General features: G+C 41.4%; 1 pseudogene; it reads right to left on the bottom strand.

Moving 5' to 3' along the window:
* LOC102847827 overlaps nt 1-26,561 on the bottom strand; it is a 197,924-nt pseudogene that overhangs the window by 126,671 nt on the left and 44,692 nt on the right.

The raw sequence follows: 26,561 nt of genomic DNA, 5'->3' as shown, positions 1-26,561 counted from the left end.
TATATATATATATTTTATAGGCAACTATCACAGAACCATAGAGTTCCTGATCAAATAATTTTACAAACAAGGAAACTGAGGAAAGAGGGCAGTAAGCTGTCAGAGGGCACAACTGTTAAGAGCCAGAGGAAGTCAGTGGTGGTGGTTGTTATTAGGTGTCATCGAGGTGAATATGACTCAATGACCCTCTGAATAGCTAACCTGAACCCTGCCCTATCCTGTGCCATCCTCATCATCTCTGACACCCTAAAGCCTACTGCTGAAGTCAGAGTGTCAATCCATCTAGTGGGAAACTTCTTCTCCTTTGCTGGCCCTTATCTTTCCAAGTATGATGTCCCTTTTCCAAGAACAGCCTCACTAGTCACGCGTCCAAAGTACGAAAGATGAAGATTTGCCATCTTTGCTTCCAAAGCTCACTCTGGCTGCAAAGATTCAAACTCATTGTGCTGTTGAATCAGAATCAACCTCCAACTGACCCTCCACTGAGCTTCCACAGCTATAAATCACACAAGAGGATACTGCCCATCTTTCTCCCTCAGCGGCTCAGAGGGATTCAAACTGCTAAAGGCACTCAACCTTTGGATTAGCAGTACAGCTCTCCACGGACTATACCAAAAGGTTAGAGAAACCGTTTATAATTTAGACTCCTTCAGTCCATATCTGTTTCAGTAGTGCTTTTCAAACTAGTCACATAACGTCATAGCACATGCTTTACACTGTGACATATCATGTCCGCCTTCGTCCAGTCCAAGCAGAGCCATCCGGTCCATGGAGCCAGGTGCAGTAGACGAAGGAAGTCATGAGAAGCTGGGGGTGCTCCCGAAGGCTAAGCAGATTGTGCCCTTCTCCTCGGTGCTCTCTCTGCTGGCTTGTACGCTCTGTTTCTGTCCCTCTGATGGCTCTCTTCTTTCCCACATCCTTTCACATGCCTTGCCACTCACTGTCCCTTGACGCCACCATCTCCATCTCCAACGTGGACATTTCTCTGGTTCACCTCGGCCAGTTCAGTGAAAAAGTAACTGTCAAGAGTCACTTGACGTCTGAAGAAATGTCAGGTTTCAATCATTACCTTGCCCTTCGAATTTGGCGAATCCTGATTTTCTGTCCTCAGGTTCACACAAAGTTGTTCCCAGAATGCCACACAGTTTCTACTAAAGCCAAGAAAAGAGTCACCGTCAGATCAAGGTATCGAGAAAATAAATAAAAATATCTGTTAAGCTGCTCAGTGTTCAACTTCAGGGTACTGGGAGAGCCGTATTATCTGAGGTTAGAAGAAAGCTTTAAAGGGCAGCTAATCTCACGTCAACTGATGCTTCATTCACCCCAGAAAATCCCAAATAAATGACCCTCCAAAGATATACAGCCTCCCTTCCACACCTGGACGCCCACTATTTCTGCAGTGGCCTATTGCATCTCTGCTTGCCTTTCAGAAATGTCTTCCTTTTATTCAATCAAAACCCGTCTCCTCAGATCCTCTCATGCCTTTCATTCTCAACTGCCCCAAAGAATCTGAGACCCCAGGAGATGAAGGGTCAGATGAAACTCATTACAGTCTATCTCTCTGGGCCTACTGGATAATGATACTTCCAGAAGATCTTTTAACGCTTGTTTTTTTAAATTTCCAGTAAAATAAAAACTGAACCCTAGCCATGTAGAATGCGAACAGAAAAGAGTTTCCTATTAAATAAACTCAAAGACTCTACGGAATGAATACTAAGCGCCATCTGTAAGTCATTTCTGGTATGGAATCTCTTTGAGTCTTCTGAAATTGTCTGCCTCCGTGTTACCTCAAGGCACAAAACAATAAAACCAGCCTGGTGAAGAGCCACAGGAGTAGTTAATGTCCAGGGAGAGAAGCCACAAAACGCCAGAAGGCATCTCACAAATACTCTCTTAGTATTTATTAAACCAAGAATCGTGTTTTGGACTAAATCTTATTAATGCAGTGCACAAAGTTCTAGGCAAAATGAAATTTTAATTCATTTACATCAGTCGAGTCTACAATCCACACTGTTATTAAAAGGACAATAATCATTCAGCTGGAAGGCTTGGAAATCGAATGCCATTTGAAATTCTGAATATTATTCTTCTATCATTTAAAGCAGTCAAAACTTTTTTCTTTTATTTTCGTGGGAAAGTTACCTCAAAATGTTTATGCAATGAGTAATATATGAAAGGCACATTCAAAGAAGCAAGATCTTGAGGAAAAGGTTACAGCACAAGCACAATTCATAATTATGCAAGACTTGGCATTTTTTTTACACGGGTTGATGGGACAGCCCTGGGGTAGAGTTAAGTGCTGGGCTGCTAAAAGAAAGGTAAGTGGTTCAAATCAAGCCACTCTGTGGGCGATAGATGGACAGTTTCCTCCCATCAAGATTTACAGCCTCAGAAACCTAACAGAGTGACCATAGTTGGGATCAACTTGACACAACTGACTTTGGGTTTTGGTGATATGGTGGTTTAAAACACTTGGTTATGAACCTTAAGGTCAGCAGTTCAAATCCACCTACTCCTTCTCAGTAGAAAACTGTGGCAGTCTGCTTCTGTAAAGGTGGACAGACTCAGAAATCCTATTGGACAGTTCTCCTCTGTCCTAGAAGCTCAGAAGAGACTTGATGGCAGTATTTTGGGTTTCCCTTTACTTCTATCTGTACACTATTTAGCAGTTAAAGATTTGAATCATTAAATTTTGAATGTTAAAGAAGGCATTACCAAAATTACTAATCAAAGGCAAAAAAAAAAAACCCAAAACAAAACAAAACCTAACCACCTACAACCCCACAAAAACAAACAAAAAAATCCCACACCCAACCCTCTCTTTGTTAAATTTTACTAATCATTAAAACAAGATTGTGCATAAGTGCACTGCTCATTAAACTATGTATGTGAAATTTATGCTGGTGAATATTTTGGTGTCTTTCTTTTCATATTGTGTATTACAGTGTATATTATGGATACATATACACACTTTTAAAAAGCAACCCCAGTTATGCATTACCAGTTTCCTATACTTAGAGAACAGATCAAATTAATTTTCTCAACAGCTCTTATATAATGTGTTGACGATCTACAAATATTCCATACTCAAGTAGGTTGTTGTTACTATGTTTAGCAGTCGCTGACTTAACTCTCACTTGATCTGAGGGAGCTGCGGTGGCATAATGACTAAGGAATTGCTCTGCCAACATAAACACACACAGTTCAACTCCACCAGTTGCTCCTCGAGAGAAAGATGGGCAAGCTCCTCACAGGGCCCAGCAGGTCAGCTAGCAATTGGTTCCAGCTCAACGCCACATAACAACAACAACGTAGTGACACAGTATAACATGGTGATCCACAGTGGTTTCATTAGCTGATTCACAGAAGTCAGTCGCCAGGCTTTTTCTCCCTGATGCAACGTATGTGTCGAAGCACCACTAAAATTATCATGGCAGCACTCAAGCCTCTGATGACAGATGTGTAAAGGTTTGAGCATGATGATTTCCATTGGCCAGGAAAAAAAACCTGGGCCATCCGAGTAAGAATTCTGCCACTGACCCACCTCTGTCTAAGATGACGGAACCACCCTTCACCTAGGCTGACAAATGAAAGCTGGGTGGGAGCATGGCAGAGTCATTCTACCAGTCCTGTATGTCAATTGCTATGCCAAAGCAAAAGAAAAAGCTATATTTTAAACCACTTATATTTGGGATTCTCCTTTCAACAGCAATTCCTCTGTACAGTAATACAGACCCTCAAAGTAAATAAAAGCAATGTTGAGCCAAGACAGATGTGTAGAAAGGAAATCTGACAATATCATTTGTGCATCTGTGCCCCTGGATACAGCCATGCCTGAAGACAGCTCTACCCTAGATTTCTCCATTATCCAAGTTCCTTTCAAATGCTTACTCAGACTAGAGTCTAAGTGGGAATTTTTGCAGCTGGAAATGAAAGTCCTGCCTGATAGCTTTCACTTGATAGTGGCTTCTGCACTCTTCTTATGCCAGAGGGCCTCAGGTCTTTCTATAGTAGCTGCTCAAGTCCTTTCTTCTCTCCTTCTATGGTTGCTTCTCAGAGTCACTGCCAAGTAGAAGGTCAGCCTCCTCACAAAACTATCAAATTATCGACACATTCTACAGACTGACTTCTATAAAGAAACCCACTGTTTCTATAAAGCAGTGTTTCACACTTTGATGTCCTTATGAATCACTGAGAATCTTGTTAAAATGCAAAATATGATTCAGTAAGTCTTGGGTGGAGTTAAGAGATTCAGCAATTAAAATAAGCTCCAAAGTGAGGCCTAGCTGCTGATGTGAAGTTTACATGTGGAGTAGGAAGATCTTCCAAAAGCAGCATTCCCTAAGACCAACTGTCCATCAAAATCACCCAGGAAGCTGGAAAATCTTGCATTTACGGACATATAGGCCACACAAGCTGGAGGTTCCTCTGAACCAGGACTGCGAACCACTGCTCTACGTGTCTACTGCCATTGTACATAAAAGTTAGCTTCCACTCGAATCACCCGGAAAGCTTTAAAAATCTAAGGGCTCTGCGTCCAGAGTTTCTGACATGGTTCACCAGGAGGGAAGCTGAGAACCAGCATTTCTAGTAAGTTCCCAGGTGATTCAGAAGGTACTGACTGGGGACCACACACGAAGAAAACCACTGGTCTCACGCTAAGGCTACTGACTCCTTGTGAGAGGACAAATTTTCACTGAGAAGCAAACTTCCAACCACAAATTGTAGTATACCTACCTGGGAGACACACTTGGGGGTAGGAGAATTTGCATATACATTCTTAATCTCAAATATCACTCCATGGAAATACTTAATGCTTTCTAGGACACACTGAACCCTATCATTTCCATAAGAGTAAACAATAAGGCTGAGTTTTCATCTAGATGTTTGTGCTGCTGCTGTTCATCGTGTACTGTCGAGTCAGCTACGACTCGTAGCAACCTTATGAGTAACAAATGTGGGCCCTGTCCTACCACATGCCATCTTCGCGCTCTCTGCCATGCTCCAGCGACTGTGACAGTCACTGTGTCACTCCACCTTGTTAAGGGCCGTTCTCTCTTTCTGATTCTCCACCCTTCTCAACCTGAGGTCTTTTTCCAAAGACCAGACTCTCTTGAACACGACCAGAGCATGTGAGACAAAGTCTCACCGTCCTTGCCTCTAAGGCTCGGTAGCACTCCGGGTACACTTCCTCTAAGACAGACTTGTTGGTTCTTTTGGAAATCCATGATATTTTCAATGTTCTTCATCACCACCAACAAAAACACAAAGGCAGTAACTCTTCTTCTGCAATTCTTACTCACTGACCAACTTTCAGATGCATGGCTTGGGTCAGGTACAGTTTAGTCTTGAAACTTACCTGGTTCCTCTTCAGCACACTGGAGAGGTCCTTGACAGCAGATTTTCCCCACTCAATGCATCTTCCGATTCCTTGAAATCTATTACAATGAGTTGTGAAGGACCTTTCAACGAGGTTCCAATTCATAGCAACTTTATGTAGCCCACAACCAAATAGTGTCTGGTCCTACACCATCCTCAATCCCTGCTCTCTGAACTCACCGGTGCACCTGCTATGTCAATCCACCCAGTTGAGTAGGCATCTCTTTTTCTCTCACCCTCCAGTAATATCCCTGTCCAGCAGCTGAGCTATCCAAATAAAGTGCCCAAAGGACATGAGACAGCCTCTTCCCTCCTCACTTCTAAGGAGAATTCAGGCTGTCCTTGTGCAAGGACATATTTGTTTATTCTTCTGGCAATCTGTGTAACAGTCGTTCTTTTACACCAACATTTTATTCCAATGCATCGATTCTTCTTCAATGTCCAGCTTTCACACGTGCATGAGGCAACAACAAGCACCATAACCTGGGTCAGGCACACACTGATCCCCAAATGATACCTGGGTTTCACGTTTTTAACACTTTTAAAGAGCTCTTCTACAGATCTGCCCCAACGCAATGCACTGTTTGATTTCTTCCCTGTTGCTTCCCTGAGCATTTCTGACTGTGGCTAGAAGTAAATCAAAATCCTTTGCAACTTCAACAGACAAGCTAGACTTGCTGGGTTTAGAAGTCTACGTGTCCTGGTAAATGGCTCATTTTCCATTTTCTCAGAATAATAATTCTACCAACTCTATTACAGAGCAGACACATGTTGAGTGGCAGTTTGTAAAGGGTCAGCATTTTAACGTTCTCATGCAGAGCAATTTCTAAAAGCTCTGCAAAATCCAGGAGTCTTAAACAACGTTGCGGTTTCTTCCCCCCCAGAGTCAATTAAAGAGATCTCCTTTTACTCAACGGATGGAAAATTGTGTTTCAGAGTTGAGTGAGGGCAAACATGCTCCCAAATTAGATATCTGAACAAAGTAAACTATGAATAGATTAGGTAATGGGCTGCTGCATTTTTGCTTTTTGGAAGAACTAAAGACAATGCAAGATGTCTTATTCACAGGACAGCCTGAAGCACTCTCTCTTGCCTACTTCAACCAGGAAGGGGGGGAATAGTCAGCATTCTGCAGAATTAATGTGACTGAAAACCAGGCCTAGGTTGCTGATTTTAAGCTCTGTTAAGATAAGAAGGCTGGCATTAAAACACTTGTAAAGGGTTTATTCATGATCAGTACTTTCAGAAAAATTCTCGAATATATTCTCGACCAGTAACACACACGATTTCTCTGCTAAAAGCATGAACTCAAGCAAATCTAATAAGCTGACCAAACATGCTTTTTGGCAACCAGGCCAAGAGGACAAGCCGCCTTTGTTTCACCAAGGAAGGTTTTCTTTTAGAAAGGAAAATGTTTATAGATTTAAAAAAAAAAAAAGTTTATCCTTGGATAAACTTACCTTTTACCTACATAATCTTTTGTCTCAAGAGTTCATCAATGTATCACCATTACCAGAAGAGGAGGCAGGAGAAGAAAAAGATACGAAAGGTAGAAAAAGGAAATACTGGGAGAAAGCCAGCATTTTCCAATCTACAGAGCTTTGGACTTTGACAAGCCAATTCATCTCAAAAGGCCACTGTAACTCATGGAGCTTGATTGCAAGCAACAGAGCACAGCTTTAAGAACACAAAAGTCTACTTACTCTGCTTGCCTGGAGGGGACCAAGAAATGATGTAGAACAATGGTTCTCAAACCTCCTGAACATGAGACCCACCAGGAGGCTTTGGCCCCCAGACCCTGAGATTCTGGCCAATATGAATGAGGAGGCGGCACAGGCATGGCTGTCATTTATGTTTAAATGTTCCCAAGTGAATTAAATTTGTGCAAAGGCTTGAGAACCACCCATCTGGATAATGTCTTTCATTGGAGTGGCTTACTGGACAAGGAGGTGTGATGACAACCCAAAGGCCAGTGGTTTGAATCCACCAGCTGCTCAACGGGACAAAAGATGGGTGATCTCTTCCTGAAAGTTCACTGGAGGGTCAACTACATGGCAGTTCTGACTTGACGCTATATTAAGTAAAAGACACAGTTAAGAAATGAAGAGCTAGACAGGACAAAGATTTTGAAGCTCCATCTCACATGCTTTTGGGCATGTAGCCAGGAGGGATCAGTCCTTAGAAAAAGACATCACACTTAAAAAAGGTGAAGGGGCAATGCAAGAGTGAAGACCCGAGATTAGATGGACTGACACAGTGACTGGGACAATGGGGACAGGTTTGCCACAGACAGTGACTGGTTCAAGATAGGGCAGGGTTCAGAGCTATTGTTCAGAGGGTCGCTGGGAGTCATAGTCGGGTCTATGGCACATAACAACAACAATCTGGTCAGTGGCACCATCATTCTTCTCTCTCTCAGGCTCAAAAAACCACAAAAGACAAGCCTACCTTTGATGAGCAAATCCAATTGGCTGTCCAACTCAATCATCATCAAGACTGTAGTGCTGGTTCTGTGTTAAGTGCTTGGCATGCATTAACTCATCACTGCTCACAGCAGCTCTGGTTATGACAGGGAAACCCGTGCGAGTCAGGTCTCAACAGGACTGTCTTGTTTTTCTGGGACTCACAAGCCGTCGTCATTGACAGGGTACAGTCTTACCACTCTCCTGTCACTCTCAACTGTTGCTATTGTTGCTGTTGTGAACCACCAGAGGTGGAATCAATTCACCTGATCCTCCTGCAGGTTTTCAGAGGCACTTAATCACATGGGAGGAGACTGCCCATCCTTCTGCAGAGAAACTGGTGGATTTGTGCAGCACAGCTTCTTGCCACGAGGCCACCAGAGTTTCCTTCACTCTCTACTAATGGGAAATATTTGTGTTTTCCTTCTGTGACAAATTTATGTCTTGTGACTTTTGAAGATTTAACTGAATAATCTTTTCAAAGGTGAGAAACCTAAGACATGGAGAGGCTATGTAAACCTCCTAAAGTCAGTCAGGAACTAGCAGAGCTAGGGTGTAAGATGTCCATCAAGTCATCCCAGCTCTACACTGATGTTTGAGTGACTTTATCAAAGTACTATGTTACATTCTAGTAAAGAAGTGAGACTATCAGCAGCCCAAAGCACTGGGTCAAAGGATGCAAATCAAGGCTCTGATACTTCATTACATGGTGCTGCACCCATCAGGCTGTATCAACAAGCGGCGACACAGCTAAACACTTCTTTTAACCACTGTCTTCATTGTAAGGTGGAGCCCTGGGGGCACAGTGACAGACTGCTTATCAAAAATTGGTTTGAATCCCCCAGTCGCTCTGACAGGAAAAGATGGGCAATCTCCTCCCATATATACTGCCAGCCTCAGACCCTTGATGGAGGGTGGCCAGGACTCAGAACTAATTCAATTCAGAGGGTCTGGTTTTTATGTTGAATCTAATGTAGTGTTCTCCCCTCAGTTCCAGCTATTGGTGCGTCAATTCCAACCAACACTGGTCGGATAAACCGCAGAGGAGAATGTGCCCTAAGAGGCTTCCAATTGGCTGATTTTTCAGAAAAGCATCCTAAGTCTTTTAGGACTATTTAAAACTGGAAATCTGAGGAACTGACCTCTCCTAGGTCAGGGAAAGTTCATTCTTGACAAGTAATATGCCTCACAGTTACAACAATCAATGAATCCAAACTGTCAATCCTCTTTCTAAGTAGGGTTCGCTCCCACTTTCATTGCTACCAAGTTGGAACTGGCTCTGAGTTGCCTCTCCATTAGGTTTCTGAGGCTGTAAATCTCAGGAAGAGTGACTGACCAACATCCGCCCAAAGGAATCTAGGGTAATATTTCATACTGGCACAGTACTTAAGCATTTAACTGGTACACAAGGGGTGCACGGTTCTAATCCACCAATCACTCCACAGAATGACAATCTAACCATCTGCTCAAATACAGACTGATGTCTGGGAAACCCTAAGAGTCAGTTCTACTTGATCCTTTAAGGTCTCTATGAGTTGAAAAAAAAGGGGAGGCCATAACATACAGTTAGCACTAGGGGAGATTAAAAAAAAAAGCAAACAAAACCCTGTGTGAGAAAGCACTTTTGCTTGGAAGATAGGGGTACCCAGCTCAGCTTCTTCTGAAGGCACAGACATATTTTTAGTACAAAAATCCAAGGGATGTTCATCCTTCATCAACCTCCAGTCAAGCTTGGGGTTTGGTTTGCTTTCACTTTCTGTTGTTTTTTCCTAAAATGCAGTATTAATTCATGAGGATTTTGCTTCTAAACTCAGAATCTTATCTCCTGGAAGCTTTTATCTCCTGCTCTGCCTGTAAATCTGTCCAAAGATTTAGAACTATTATTGCAGACTGGATTCAGTCTGATGGTGCCTACTTGCATCACAGAGCGCAACTGCTCCACAGGGTTTTCTGCGCTGAAGTCTTGATGAAAATAAATTACCAGGCTCTTTTCTGCAGCAGAGTTATATGAACTTGAACCACCATCCTTTAGGATTGCACACAAACCAATGAGTCAAGTTCAGCTCTCAGCGACCTTCCGCTGGCTTTCCAAGGGTATAAATCCTCACAGGAGGAGACTGGTCATCTTTCTCCCACAGAGCAACTGATGGATTCAACCTGCCAACCTCTTTTTTGTTTAGCAACCTAACAATGTACCCTGCCACCAGCACTTCTAGGTTAGATGAGTGTGAATCATTTATGCCACCCAGGGACCTTTACATCCCAGCTTCATTCCAGTCCCTGTCTCCCTGGGTCTTTCAAAACCCAGGGCTCTCAGCTCCCTGTCATAATTAGCCAGAAGGTACCCAAGCAAGGAAGAGAATAACTGGAACTTTGTTTTTTTCTGGAAATAAAGCCATTATTTATCTTTTTTAACTTTTTACTTATTTTTAAAATTAAATTTTCTTTGAGAGAAAGTTTCCAAATCACATTAGTTTTTCAGTCAAACCCTTATATTTATTTTGTTTTACAGCACTTAATTACAATTTCATTTGTTCATTCATATTTAAACATTACTTAACATCATCACAGCATATTTATTTTGCACAAATAAACCCCATACTAATCATACAATGCAGCATATGTAACATATAAAGCATGTTCCACTGCTTATTACATTTATTCACCAAGCATGAGGCAGAGGTCAGTACACTAGATGCTAATCATTAATGTGGAGAATGAAGGATAAGAAGCCAGAAAGGCAATGTGTGCCACAGTGAGAAAATAACTGCATGTAAAGCAGATGGCCTAGGATCTATTTATCCTGTCACCGACTAGCAGTGAGCTCTTGGACAAAGCACTTCACCTCTCTAGATTTGTTCCCCTTCTAAAACCAACTGCAGCTCCAGAATCCAATGCCTCACATTGCAGAAGAAGAGTCCAAAAGAATCATCCCAACGCTCCTACTTATTTCATTTAGGAACTAAGAATGTCAGACCTTACCAAAACATATACTGTAAGAGTCACCTCTTACTGTTACTCCAACTCTTAGAGTCTCTAATTAGCATATAGAAAAATAGGCTATATGAAACATAAGGTCTCTTTCCCTCTGGAATAAATATCAATGAATTATTCAACTTTTAACCAATTCTGCTCTTCTTAGTGCTCTCTGTATAATCTTACTTTTGTTAAGCTGGTCCTCTGGAAAGCAAGTGGGACACAGGCAAGTAAAAAAATCAAGTGTCTTAAAAATCTCCAACAGAATTTTTATCCCTTTCCACACACAGTGCAACTCCGAGGGGTGGGGGTGGGGGTCCTCAAGGGAGTCTTCTTATCTTATGGAATGTCATTCTCTGTTAGTATGGAGACTTAGAAATGTTCAAAATAGAGTCAAACACACAAACAAGCTGAGGTATACTTCCTATATAATCCATATGCTAATACCGGTTCAAATAACCTTCAGTTTACCCAAGTACTATATTTTTACCAAATAACACACTCATGCTACACATTCTGTAAACTGTAAACTTCCCTCATATAGCAGTTTTCTATTAAAGTGAGTTGTTACAACGTGGGCACATTATCTGAGAAAGCACAATGGCTAAAAGTTGCTTGATGTCTCGCATCATGTTGTAATTGACTTTAATTTTCCAACCAAGAATGAGCTTTGCCCATGACAGACATGCAGTAGTAATATGTTGACTTACTGACTTGCAAACAACAAAACTTAAATTCAGTTAACTATAAAACTCATGCTGTTACATCAGAACAAAGGCACAGCTGACCCTCCAACAATTTCAAAAGCTGTAAATCAAACAGGAGGAGACTGCCTATCTTCCTCCCTCAAGAGTAGCTAGTGAATTTGAACTGTCTGCCTTTGGCTGGCAGCACAACTCTTCACCCATTAGGCCACCAGAACTCCCTAACTCAATAACTAATCAGAAAAAATTACAAAATGTTATAATAAAATCTAATATAATGCAATCAAGATGGTGAGGCTCGGTCTTCCATATTTGGGGCATGTTATCAGGATGGATCAAGCCCTGAAGGACCTCAGACTTGGTAACACAGAGGGTCAGCAAAACAGAGAAGACCCTCAAGAAGATGGACTGGCAACAGTGGCTGAAATAGGGGCTCACCCACAGCAGCCCCTGGGGCAGTGGCACAACCTGGGGCAGTATTGTTCTGTACAAAAGAGCGCTGTGAAAACCGACTCAGTGGCACACAATAACAGTAACACTGAAATGATTCTGAAGCGGGAACATAAAGCTAAGGTTTTAATTCATTATTAACTGTTAAATTAGTGTTTATAATATAAAGCTCTAGTATTTGTCTTCTAAAAGCACTTTACTATTACAATCCCCAGAACTATCGCAGATTTTTCCACTTTTAACTTAATTCCCGAATTGTGTGCGAGATCACTTCCAGGTTTAGCTTCGTGTGAGTAAGGAAGAGTGGGTGATGGCAGAAAGCAAAACAACGTAGCTCAGCAGCATCCCTTGCCTAGCGAAAACTGAACTGGTCCTATATTTGTGAAAATATAGATCCTTTCGTGTTAATAGACTTGAAAATAAGAGAAAAACAGGAAGCACATGTATACGCGCACAAAATATTCTCCAGAAACACAAAACTAACGCAAAAAGGAAAGAGACGCAAAGGCAGCTTAAAATACGACTATTGTACAATTTTTGTCAGAAGCATTTAGTCATTGTGAAGGCTAAATTTTAAAATAACCTAAAAGAAAAACATGCAATCCCCAATTTTACACTGAAAAAAGCTAGTTCAGATACAGTAAGGAACTTTTCCAACATCTTATCACTTTCAAGCAGCAACAGAAGAAACTGACCTTCTATTTATCTGATTTACAGCCTGACCATCCCTTACACTAACAATCTGGGATAGCATGCAAACGAACATTGGTAATGCTAGAACCCCAACTCCATATAAATTAGAATCTATATAAGCAATGAGCCATATTTTACTGCATTGCCACACACCTGTTATCCATGCAACTGGAGCCTGTTGCCTAACAACACAGTAAACACAAGCCTCCTGGTTCCTAAACACATCCAGGGACTTGAGCCCTTAGCACAGATGCAGTAGCCCTAATATAGTAAAGCTTCAGTCAGCCAGAATTTAGGAACTTTTATCTTGACATCTGTACATGCTTTTTCTGCATCTGTTGAGATGATCAAATTATTCTCTCTCTTAAACTATTAATAACTGTATTGCCCTTCTGATGTTGACACTTTTCTTGGACAAACTTTATTTGTACTTATCGTTATTCTTCTAATAAGCTTCTAATATTTGACAATATTCTCTTCAAAACTTGCCCACGTAAGATTCTAAGTGATACTGGTTCACGTATTTGTTTTCATCAATTCTTTCTCTCTGATTTCAATACACCGTTGTTGAAGGTTTTAACATACAGTGACACACTAATCTCATAAAATAAAATGGACAATCTTCTATTGTTCTCTACACTAGAACAACAATTGTCTCTTCTTTAAGGGATTAACAAATTTTACTTGTAAAACTATTTGGGCCCGGTGCCATTTTTTTAACTGAAATTTTTATTGACATCAAATTGCTGACTCGTGCAATTGTAAGAAACAATAGCAAGACTTCTTGTGCCCTTTCCCAGTTTCTCCCAATGGCTCAGGATAGGACAAGGTACAGTTTTATAGGGTGCTGTGAATCATACGCAACTCGACGCCACCTAACAACTACCACCAACCTATCACAACCAGGGTATTGATACAATCCAGTCTTACTCAGAGTTCCCCAGTTTTGTTTGTCCTCATGCATGTTTAAGTGTATGTATACTGTGCAATGTTAGATTAGCCAATAAGGTAGGCATAAGCATATATATGCTTGCTGACTAATCTGTGACTTCTTTTATTTTTCCTCCCCAATTTCGTTTTTTTTTTCTCTCACTACCTCAGAGATTCTAAGTATGACCAGCACTAGTCTCTCTCCCAACTTCACAGCATGCTTCCTACAGAACCAAAATTTGCCAAATTTATAAACCCTGGGTTACTCAACAAGTAAATAAGCACAGGCTTGCATATCTACCTGTAGTGAGGCTGCGGATGCAAAACTATTTCCAAGAAGCAATCCACCAGATGCTCTGTGGGAGGAAGACAGCCCATCTCCTCCGCTTTAAGCTCCTGCCTTTAAAAACCATTGGAGGATTAGCTATGGGTTGGTTCCAACTTGACGATACTCAATAAGTAAGAAAGCACATGTAAGTATGTGCTTACCTTGTTTATTGAAGAGCCTAATGCTAATAATACATATATATATGTATTATATATATATGTGTGTGTGTATTACACACACACACACACACACACACACACACACAAGCAGTCCCCAAATTACAAAGGAATTCAGCCAGAGTCTGTCTTTAAATTAAATTACAACAGGTAGAAGTGTTTCTAGATACACTAAATTATCTTTAATGTAACAAAGTAATAACAACATGTTGTGACATACTTTGCAAAGTAGTGTCTGTTTGTTATTACAAACCACTGAAAGTACTTTGAATTGTTAACAGAATGGGCTTTATGTCATGAACCAACAGCAATCACTAATCCGCTCTCCATTTCTACACTTTCAGTATTTCAAGAACGTTGTACAAAATGGACTCAAAACAGCATGCAAGCTTTAGGGACTGGCTTTTTTTCACCATCATAATATGTCACTGGAGATTTATCAGAGTTTGTGTGATTAAGGGAATTCCTTTTTTATTGTGGAGTACTACTATTCCATGGTATGTTGGGGGAGAAGTTTTTAAAACTATTCACCCACTGAAGCACATCCAAGCTGATTCTACATTTTGGATATTATAAATAAAACTGTGAATTTTAGAATACAAGAGTTTATTAATATCATTTTCATTTTTTAAGTGGTCAAGAACTGAACTCCTAACCCCAAAGGCACATAGTCTGAATCCACCAACCACTCCATGGCAGAAAGATGGGCAACCTTGTCTGACAACTGCCTCTTAAAACTTGCTGGAGGGGGAGCTGTGGGTCACTTTTAATTCCTTGAGATAAATGCCCAAGCATGTAATTGCTAACCATGTAATGTATGCATGTTTAGTTTTGTAAGAAACTTCAATAGTTTACCAGAGTGGCTGCACCATTTTACATTCTCATTAGCGACGTATGAGTGATCCAAATCTCCACACTCTCATCAGCACCATTAAGTTGGCATTGTCAACTAATTTTTATTTGTAACTATTTTGATAGGTATATAATGTTATCTCATTGTAGTTTTAATTTGCATTTCCCTGATGGCTAATGATGTTGAACAGCTTTTCATGTACTTATTTTACCATCTGTATACCCTCTTCAGTGAAATCTATCTTCATATCTTTTGCCCATTTTCTAATTGGACCATGTGTTTGCTGCTGCTTTTTGTAAATGCATCAGATAGTCTAAGATGTTCTGGTGATCTACTGTGATACAGGTTGTGTTGCTAACTGAAAGGTGAGCCGTTAAAATCTACCAACTGCTCTACCAGTACAAAGATTTACAGTCTAAGAAAGCAGAAAGGCGCTATGTGTTGGAATTGACTTGACACAAGTGGCTTTCATGCAGTCTAAATACTGTTGGATATGTGATTTATAAGTATTTTCTCCCAATCTGTAGCTTCTCCTTTCATCTTATCAAATTGATGAACTGGAGCTCACAAAAGTCTTAAATTGTGGTGAGACCCCAATTCATCAATTTTTCTCTTTAAGGACTTACTGCCATTTTTAGGCATAAGTCTCCTTACTCCTCCTCCATCATTTTCTCTGATCAGGACTTCTCAGAGTTTTCACTTCTTGAGTCAATTTTAGTAAATTTTCTTTTTCCTAGAAAATCTTCCATTTCAACCAATTTTAAAATATAGTAGCACAAAGGGGTAAACAGAATTATATTTTTACTCTTCTTTGTAACTGCAATTACTGCTATTCTTAATATTATTTATTTATAGCTTAGCTTTTTTTATGGTCACACTGACCAAAGAGTCATCTATTCAACTTTTCAAAGAATCTGATTTCATTTTTGTTAACATCAGTTCTGGGCATTTTTGTTTCCTATTTCATATATACAAACCCACACACATATTTATGCTATGCTTCCTATAATTTTTTTATTTCACTTTTTAAAACATCTATAACTGGAAGCTTAATTCATTTATTTTTCACTTTTCTAACTAACACATATACAAAATCTGTTATGTTCACTGTTGAAAATATAAAAAACCAATGGTTCCTTATCCAGCTTTCCCTCAAGATTTTCTCACTTTTATTTACCTGTGTAAACACAAATTTGTTTTATACAGCCAGAATCTTATTTGATATCCTATTTTCTGTCCATTGTAAGCATTCCCAAGCCATAAATATCCTTCCAATACTCTTTTTTATTGTATGACTAGTCAAGCTGAGTATCATTTAGTTAACTGTTCCTCTGTTACTATAAACTCAGGCTGTTTTTCCTTTAATTTCTTATAAACAAGACTTCAATAAATGCATTGGTGAAAACTCTTTTTTATCATGACTATATTCCTTTAAGTAGACTCCTACAGGTAGAACACTGGACAAGATGGGCATTCTATGTTTTACTACTCATAGATTCATCCAGTGCCTATAAGAAACCTTTCATCAGTGGGAAATAATCTCTCACAACACCCTTTATTTTTAAGAAGGCTGACCAATCATAACCATACTCTCAAGATAGGGTAAGAGGGAACCCAACTATAAAAAGGCAAACATTATCATTAATGCGCTGGGCCACCCTCTGAGCTGAAGTCTTCGGTGAGCCCATGTTTTATGTGCCAAGTCCCCCATATGACTACTTTATGGAGGCAAGAAACCAGGAACAAGTATAACAAGTACTAACAGTTTATGTAAAGTATGGATATATCACTATACTAAATGTAATTTTTGCCTCTAAACACCCCATTGTTGTGGTTGTTAAGTACCACTGAGTTGAGTATGACTCATGTTGTTATGTGCCATCAAGTTGCCTGCAACTCATAGGGACCCTACGTGCAATAGCTCTGATGCCTACCCTATTCTGAGCCAGTCTCATTGACTCCAACACATCTACCCCGATTGGCCAAGTCACTGTATCGATCCATCTTATCCCAGGTCTTCCTCTCCTGCACTGTCACTCCACCCTTCCAAGCATGATGTCCTCCTCCAAGGATCAGTCAACACATAGTGACCTTATGAAGAAAAGCCTGAACCCTTTCTGATCTTGTGCCATTCAGTACCATCCTGTGCCTTTATCACCTTAAGAACCTATTTTATGATCCCCCATTTTACAGATGAGAAAATGAAGTTCAGAAAAATTAAGACATTTGCCCAACGTCATATAGTTAAGTAGATTCAAACTCGGGTAGCCTTAATTCCAGAGCCCATGCTCAGAACCACTCTACTAAATGACCTGCTCTTATACCTTCTTTGTATGCTCCACAGCACTGACAGACTGATTATCAATGGCTACAGCCAGTAACCAAGCTGAAGACGTAAGATGCAGCTCTGCTCTGGAATGGATGTCCAAGCTAGAAACCAAACCAGAAGAATGAGATGGCTCAGCACCAGCCATCAGTGTCAAAAGCTCCTGTTAACGTCTGTCTACAATGAGGTAGATTCCACCTTATCAATTAGCCTCATTGCTATGCTGGCTTATGGAGGAAAATGTATGGAAAGAACACTCCACATTGAGATTTTGAATATTCAAGACAATACATACAATCCTAATACCCAAAGGAAGGTAACAGATTACTATCCTATCTGGTATTAGAAACAATAATTTGTAATGAGGTCTTTGATCCAATCAAGTATTGGAACAAGCATTAATAACTTAGTTAAATTAATCTTAAATTGTTTCAACTACATTTTGAAGCACAGACAAAATAAATACCAAGGCAGGATCTGCCTAGATTCAAACAGTTACAATCACATTTGCCCTGATTCAAAAGGTTGTAATTGGCTACATTTAATACTATACTTAAAGTATACTAAATCTAATATACATTAATACATTTACCACTTACATACTGTATTTTTATACTTTATATAGGAACATATTAACCTGTAAAAATCCAAACACCAAACTGTTACCAATTCCAATTCACTGTAACCATATAAGACAAGAGAAAAACTGTCCCATCAGGTATCGAAAGCCATCACTTTTATCAGATTACCACATATTTCCTCCATACAGTGGCTGGTGAGGTCAAACGCCTAATTTGATTAGCATATGAGAGCTTTAAACACTGTACCACCAGGGCTTCTATGATTACATATACCTTCTATAAATATTTGTTTATAAATACTGTTTTCCTTTTGGGTAAGAACATGATTTTCTTTTTTCCCCTTTAGTAATGAGGTATATTGTCCCACTGTGTTATATGTACCATGATTAAGTTGCATAAACCAAAAACCTGCTGCCACAGAGTCCATTCTATTCTCCCATAGTTGTATACTCCTTAAATATCAGCACTGTTATATTTAATATACCCATATAATCACAGGGAAAGAAAATAAACCTCAAGATGCTGTGTAAAGGGCACTTCTGTGTGACATTTTTCACATGAGAGATTCAATATCAGAGGTAAGAAGAGGGAATACAACTCTATCCTTTGGTCATCACATACTAGATGGTTTTGCTCCGCTGATGTGAAATTCAAGTGGGAAATCTCCACATTTCAAGGTTTCTTTCCTTTTCCCTGTCCTACCAATTCTCTGAACTAGCTGAGAAAAACAGACATCCACAATTCCCTTTCAACACTGTCCTTTCTTATTCTGAGACAAAGAGCCACCTCAAGTCTTCTTGGGAAAACTATTCTAAAAACAAGACTTGGCAAAATGCAACTCAGATTTTTAACAGTAAGATCTGAAGCGCAAATTGCCCTTCTACCCTTGAAAAATAAAATAAAAATTAAAAAGCCTCACTGCTGTTGAGTTGGGACCAACTCAGAGCTGAGGCCACAGTCTCTGAAACTGTTGCTCTTTATCGTGTGGGGCCTGGAACCTCTTCCTATGCATCTGTATCCCCTGCATTCGCTCCCACCCCCACCGCCCTCCTTCCTGATGTCGGATTCAACAGAGACTATCCAAACAGTTGAAAGCTCAATTCAGCCAACGCAAACAGCCTTAATGGGCACTGATTCTGTGCACAATAAGGACTTTACATCAATGCCTTGTCTACTCTTCACATCAAAACTGCAGTGTTGGTGAAACTGAGGTCTTGAGAAGCGAAAGTTTGCAAATTAGCGCTAATTCACTCTGGTCTCCTATTCAGTTGGTCCCATACCACACTGCCCCTAGTGGACAAAAAAAACTGAGTTTCAGTAGCAAGTACTGACTAACCCTAGACTTTAGTCGGCCAGAGTCCAGGGCACCTGCATGAAACACCAAGTATCAACAGGTGTTTCAAGCTCCAGTTAACCATGTGGCCTAATCCTACTCACTAGGGGGAAAATCCACCTCCCTAGAACTCCAGCCAGTAAAAGACAGGTTATTGTCCTTAGATGCTGATTTGACTCATAGCAACCCCATGCCAAAGAGCAGACCTTCCCCATGCAATTCTCCTGGACGCAGTCTTTACAGGAAGATTAGCAGGCCCCTCTCCAGCAGAGCCGCTGGGTGAGTCTGAAGCATCAACCTTTCTCTTAGCAGCTCAGCTCTTAACCATTGTGCCACCAGGGCTCCAAAGCATCATCATAATAATAATAGTTTATAAGTCTTAAAGAATATTACACAGTCAAGATAATAGGGGTCAAGTAAAAAAAGGGTGGCAGGGAAGGGTTAAAAATAGCACCTTCTGTGCTTCAAGCACCATTTCTTCATTTTATCCTTGTAATAGTTGCTATAAAAATATTCTTGGCACAATGTACATACACACATACAAATACACACACACACACACACACACACACACACACACACACTTTTTAAAAGGACTCAACCTTTCAATGCCTTGCCCTTGATCTTACACTAAATAAAAAAAGTTCCAGCCTTTGACTCCAGGCTTGTCCATCCCCAAGCTCCATGTGCTATAGGCCTGAGGGTCAGGCAGCTACTGTAGGGAGCTCTTGTTATAATATGAAAAAGTATGTAATTAAGAACAAAAATGTGTCTAGATCAGTGGTTCCCAAGCATGGCTGATGTACGGAGTCATCTGAGATGCTTTTAAAAAATACATACTCCCTTTCTTCTGTTTTCAGGCTTCTAAATGAGTGAGTATGGGGAAAAGTCCTTAAATATGAGTCTCTAATAGGATTCCCTGGTGGAAACACAGAAGAATAAAAATAAGGCCTGGACCAGTCTTGGAAAGCTAGTCAGAGTCTGAACTTGAAGCAACGGAATTAAAAAAGAGAAACAGTGAACCATCTGCCAATACCTGTTATTGTCATTGAGTCAACTGAGTCTTATAGCGACCATAGGAACAGCAAAAGCTGAACCCTGTTCAGTTCTCACCGTCTCTGATATACATCAGCCCATGTTACAGTCACCATGTCAGTACATCTCACTGAGGATCTTCCTCTTTCACAATGACCTTCCATTTTTCCAAGCATGATGTCCTTCTCCAAAACCTGGCCCTTTCTAACAACTTGCCCAAAGTATGTGAAACGAAGCTTCATCAGCCTTGCTTCCAAGGAGCACTGCAGTCACACTTTCTCCAACACTATGGAGAGGGAAATCTCTGAGTGGCACAAACCGCGATGGGTTTAGCTGTTAACTTAAAAAGTTTGTGGGGCTTCAGAAGACCTGGGATCTATCCAGAAAATCACTCAACTGCAAACTCTGTGGAACACAGTTTTGTAGTGACACACATGGGGACACCATGAGTCACTGGTAAATAAAAGTTAATAATGAGCACTGTTACGGAGTATCTTACAAATCCAGCAGAGGCATTTAGACTCTACAGTATCACAATAAGAGAACACAGGAAGTAAGAACAGGCTGGAGGGTAAAAAGAGCAGGCAGGCATCTGGGCCCAGGAAGAGCATCTACAAGGCAGTATGGATACACCAGAGACGGCGCTGGCCATCTCCTCAGGACAGGTTAACATACGGTGAACTGGATGGAGCACAGATCTACTCTAACAGAGACGGGGATGCCATTAGTCAGCATCAACTCAAGTCCAATAATAGATCCACTGCCAAATAGGTGCCAGAAATCGACAAAAAGGGAATCAGGCCAGGATTTCTAGAGTCACAAATGACTAGCATATAGATACTATAGGCACAGCTGATCCCACTCCAACCTCAAAAGAGTGAAGTAAAAACAACAATGAAAGAATCTTTTCTTTTACTTTTCCATAATTTTTGACTCATGTACTTATAACTTGTTAGTCAAATTTGTGTCTTCTAGGTTGCAACACCCCCATGATACATCTTCAAGGATATGAACATGTACGGCCAAGCACAATCAGTAAGAGTGCATCTAAATTCCAAAATCAATCTCCATAATAGTCTATGTGTTTCCTACTGCCAAAGGGGCCCTTTAGAGTAGTGAGAGAAGATCTTCACCCTGAAACCCACAGCATCCCTTTTCAGCAGGAAGTAGCTAAGAGAATACGCCATCCCCTTTTTCTTATGAATCAGGGTGAAGTCTCTCTCAGGGAGGAGTGATAGGGAATGGCAAAGGACACACCGACAAAGGAGATTAATCAGAACTGACTTTGACAAGCACTGTGGCAATTGGACAATTAAAACAGACACTCGGATGGCAGGGAAGAAGAGCAAACTGGGGAGGAGGGTGGAGAGAATGGTGCGGCAATGAAGGAGTGAAAGCCCAGAATCCCTGTGAATGTTCATTGAAACTAATAAAATTTAATAATAAAAAAAATAAATAAAAAAAACAACTATGAGATATGATCTCAACCCAGTTAGAACAGAAAAATTTAACATAACAGCAAACAACAAATGCTGGTGAGGTTCTGGAGAAACTGGAACCCTTATTCACTGTTGGTGGGAGTGTAAAATGGTGCAACCCCTGTGGAAGGTGGTATGGTGCTTTCTCAAAAAGTTGCAAATAGAGATACCATTTGACCCAGCAATTCCACTACTGGGAATATACCCTGAAGAGACCATAGCTGACATCCAAGCAGATATATGCACACCCATGTTTATTGCAGCTTTGTTCACAATAGCAAGGAGTTGGAAACAATCTAAGTGCCCATCAACAACCGAATGGATAGAAAAGCTGTGGTATATTCACACAATGGAATACTATGCTGCATTGAAAAACAAGGAGATCATGCAACATTATTCAAAATGGGTGACTTTGGAGGACATTATGCTGAGTGAAGTATCTCAGTCACAAAGGGACAAATACTGCATGGTACCACTGTTGTAAAACAGGACTGACCTTGGGGTTTGGGAGAGACTGAGAAAGATGAGCTCAATAATGTATATACTGCATTGAAACAGATGAGGGAGAAAACTGTTTAAAAGGGATATGTGATTAGGTATTTTTGTCATGACAGGAGTCTAGAGCGAAGGCTACATGGTGGAGTGGACCTGGGGGAGGTTTTGTAAAACAATGAAAGAATTTTTCTTTTACTTTTCCAAGAGAGTAGTGTACTGGGGGGAGGGTTGGGAGAGGAGAAATGAATGAATGCAAATCCAAAGTCTCTGTAAATTTCTACTGAAATTAATAATAAATTGAAAAAGAGTGAAGTAAAAGTAGCTTGTTTTCAGCAAAAGGTTCTTATTCATTATTTTGGTTTTCTCTGTTGCTGTAATATGCCATTGAGTCACCTGCGACTCATAGCGACCCTCTGTACAACAGCCCTAAACCCTGCTCTATCCTGTGCCAATCTCACTGTCTCTGACACAACCACCCCTATTACCCCAGTCACTGAATCAATAAAACCTCATAGAGGGTCTTCCTCTCTTGCGCTATCCCTCCACCATTCCAAGCATGACGTTCTTCTCCATGGACTGGTCCCTCCTTGCAACATGTCCAAATCATGTCAGATGATGCTTCAGAATCCTTGCCTCCAAGGAGCAGCCTGGTCTAACCCTCTCCAGAATGAACCTGTTCATTTTCTTAGCAGTCCATGGTATATTCAATACTCTTCTCCAAGACCACAGCTCAGAGGCATCAATTCTTTTCCAAATCATAAATGGCCTTGATGATTCCTGAGATATCAGACTGCAGACAGTAACACGAATGACAGACTTTCTCCCTTCCAAAGAAAAAAAGCAAGGGGAGGTATTCCCCACCCCAACCAAGTTTAATTTGAAAATCCAGAGACTTCATACTCTGCTGCCATTTCCCACAGGATCTACTGGCTCCAGGCCAGTAGTCAAGCCAGTGGGTACAGTGGTTGGACTGGACTCCCCATAAACCTTAATGACAGAGCTGTTTGGTCTCTGCGTGACTGGGTCAAACTCTGGGCCTCACCAACCTGAAAACATTCCACCTTCAGCTAGTCAGTCAGGTCTCCAGGGACTTCTGGAGAGCTGATAATTTATGTGAGGCTTGTCACCCTCTTAAACAGCTGATGAGCACAATTGTTCCAGATCAAACCACACACATCAAGCACATGCACAGATCAAGCACACACACAGTCTGGTTTCTGAGAAAGTTAACAAGTAATTCCACCCAGCGAAAAACTACAGTATCTTCTGAAATCCTTTCCAAATTAATGATTATCCAAGGTGCCACTTCGTGTCATGCCACACAGTCCCCAGAGGCTGCCATGCAAATGATGATGCTGTTGCTGAATACCACAGCTGATCCTCCAGTGAGTTTTCAGAGGCCGTTAATCACACTGCCCATCTTTCTCCTGTGGAGGAGCCTATGGATTTGAACCTCATGCCTTTGGGTTGGCAGTGTCAAATCTATTACCACAGATTTCAGTATAACTAACTGGTCCCTGAAGTGAGAATTCAGAACAAGTTCAAGTTCATTCTTGGACACTCACTTTCTGAAACTCACTTTGACACTTTAGCTCTTTCTTTACTTCTTGTTGAAAACCTCCTTCCAGCTAATATAACCAACTTATTTCTATAAAATTCCTTAGTGAAATAATTTTATTCCCAGAACAGTCAAAACACGGTATCGTCAAGAACTGCCAAAGGTTGTAGGATAACAATTTTATTTTCCTTTCTAATGCACACTTTGCCCAGTTCTATCTTTCACAGTGCATTAAGAGCTGAGATACATGTCTCTAAATGCCATCAGTGTCTTTGCACTTACAGACATCTAAACATGGGTATAAAATTCCACAACTTCAAAACACTTCCTTTTCTTAAACATATTTACACTTCAAATTATGTGTTTATAGTAGTCTGCAATATATTATTTCTAAAGATAAACAGTCATATTAAAAAAAAAAAAGGTAGTGAAAACAGCAGCATATCACTACCGCCACACTCGGTCAAGCTCTCCCTTACACTGTTGTTTCAGCAGTGGAAGCCCTATCCTGCCAGTGGAAAGTATGAATGCATCACCAGGCTTTCCCTGGCAAAGCACCGGCAGCTCAGTCTCTAACATTCACGAAGAAGACTCACTGTCCTTTTCAACCTTTCTGATTGCTCAGAGACAGTTCCTAGGAGTCTTACACACACACCCCAGGGTAAAACCCAAGGCATGACAAACAAGAGACTTCCTTCCTTTTAGAGAGAGATTTTAAGCTCTGCTGATCCCTACTTCCGGACCCCAGGAAATGCTGTCATTCTCCAATGAAAATAAGTACTAGAAATAAAGTGTTTTATAACTAATTTTTTAATGTGATTTCTACTCCACACATATTTATGTTTACAACAGGAAAAAGGGGATTGGAGAATCTGGATGCATTATTAGATGAGCTTCAAAACAGCGTCTTGATGGTTGACTCACTGCTCAAAAACCATTCCGGTAGAGTCCCTGAAGTGACACTTTCAGAGTCTAAATCACCTTTCTAATGTTGTTCCAATTACTGCAAACATGACATGGTAAAGGAAGCCAGCCACTCACGCTCACACTGAATGCATCCAGTTACGATTTCAATACATGTTTAAACAAACACGAAAGACACAGACTGCTAAAGAAAGGGGTCACCAGTGAGGTGACCGGATTTTTAGTTCAGCCATAAAGCTTCCTTAAAGGAAAAATACCAATTTATAACAAAACCAGAGTGGCAAAAGACAGACACATTCAATCTCGATACCCCACAGAGCAAGACTTGGGGAAAGATTCACCCTAACCCAGTGAAGCTTTTCCGGCAGCCTCTTCTTGAAAACCTTCAGATGATGCCCTCTCCCCCACTTCGCCCTGTTTTGCAACAAGATGAGCAATAATGTTTCCTGAAATAAACGGAGAATCTCTCTTTTTGTGTTCAAGAAGCCAAAGTTCACAACTGGCTGGGCGAGCACCAATCCCAAAGGATTAACCATCGTTTGCTAAAGAGAAATACAGGTAAGACTGGGACAATCTAGTTCACAGACTGAGCACTTTGCGTAACGACTATGGGTGCTTTCCAATTCCAAGTAATGCTGAGAAACCTGCTAACTACACACGGAGATTCTGGCACTGGTTAAAAAATGTCCACTCGGCTGTTCAGTGCCACAGAGGTTTCCCAAGCCTAAATTGCCTCAATACAAAAAAAAGGGGGGGGGGGAAGGAAAGAGGGTGAAAAGCTCAAGTGGTGACATCTTTTCTTGGAAAAGAGTTCGCTGAATTAAGTTGTTAACGGGGAAAGGGAAGTAATACTGGGGGGGTGCGGAGGCGCAGACACAGTAACACTCCTTCAGTGCAGGCACACCTGGGGACACAGGGCTTCCACTTGGCCAGGTGGACGGTGGGAGGCCAGGTAGTGGCTGCCACAGAGAGGACATCCACGAGGTGGTGCCCCTTAGGGGGCGCTCATTGGGCGACTCGGGGAAACTGGATCGAGCCGCAGGAAAACTGTATGAACCGAGGAACAATCAAGTTCCCACCGCTGGAGCCCGAGAGGAAGGTCCGGTGCCGGCACGCGGCACGACCCGGTCCAACCACCCGCGGCTGACTCCCTCCAGGGCCCAGCGAGCTAGCGTGGTTGGCGAAAAGCCGCCCACTGCAAAGCGCAGGGAAACCAGAAGGCCAAGTGTGGTTCCATGCATCCTGCCTCGCCCCTGCTTTGGGCATTCCAGTGCAACTGATATTAAAATGTCCTCCAGCTTCTAAGCTCAGTAGGGAAGGAGGGGTCATCACAGGGCTTAAAACTGCAGAGACCGGCGCCCAGGCATTTTCCAGGGCGATGGGGTCACCCCCAGCGTCCCGCTGCGGAACCAGGGACCTCCGACTGCGCTGCCAGGGACGGTGTTGGCCAACCTCTCCCCAGCCCAGGAAAACCAAACAAAAGAACTTTTGCAAACTTTCTTCCCCGCAACACTTGCCGGTTTCTTGAGTCAGGGACGCAATCTACCCAGAAGTTGCGTTCAGAAAAGGCAATCCGGCTTCAGAGAAGCGCGAGCGAAAAGAAGGCACCCAAAGTTTCCAGCTCCGGTGCCGGGGAACGCGCGGGGCCAACCCGTTTCCTTGCGGACCCTAACAGAGCTCTCATCTCCCCCGGCTCGGTCCTTCCAGGGTCCCGCAGCAAAAGCCCTCCCCAAGGCCGAACAAGTTGAGAGTGACTTCTAAGGTTTCTGCAGTTGGATAAAATTGTGACGCTCACAACATCCAATTCCGGGGACCTCGGAGTGACTCAAGCGAACGAAGCCTTTCTGCGTGGAGGAGAAAAGGTGGAGGGGAAGCACGTT

This window comes from Elephantulus edwardii, unplaced genomic scaffold, assembly GCF_000299155.1.
Source record: "Elephantulus edwardii isolate Elephantulus edwardi_28Jun2011 unplaced genomic scaffold, EleEdw1.0 scaffold00282, whole genome shotgun sequence".
Classification (NCBI taxonomy): Eukaryota; Metazoa; Chordata; class Mammalia; order Macroscelidea; family Macroscelididae; genus Elephantulus; species Elephantulus edwardii.
The sequence above is the reverse complement of the archived record's forward strand: the minus strand, read 5'-3'. Positions and strand labels throughout refer to the sequence as shown.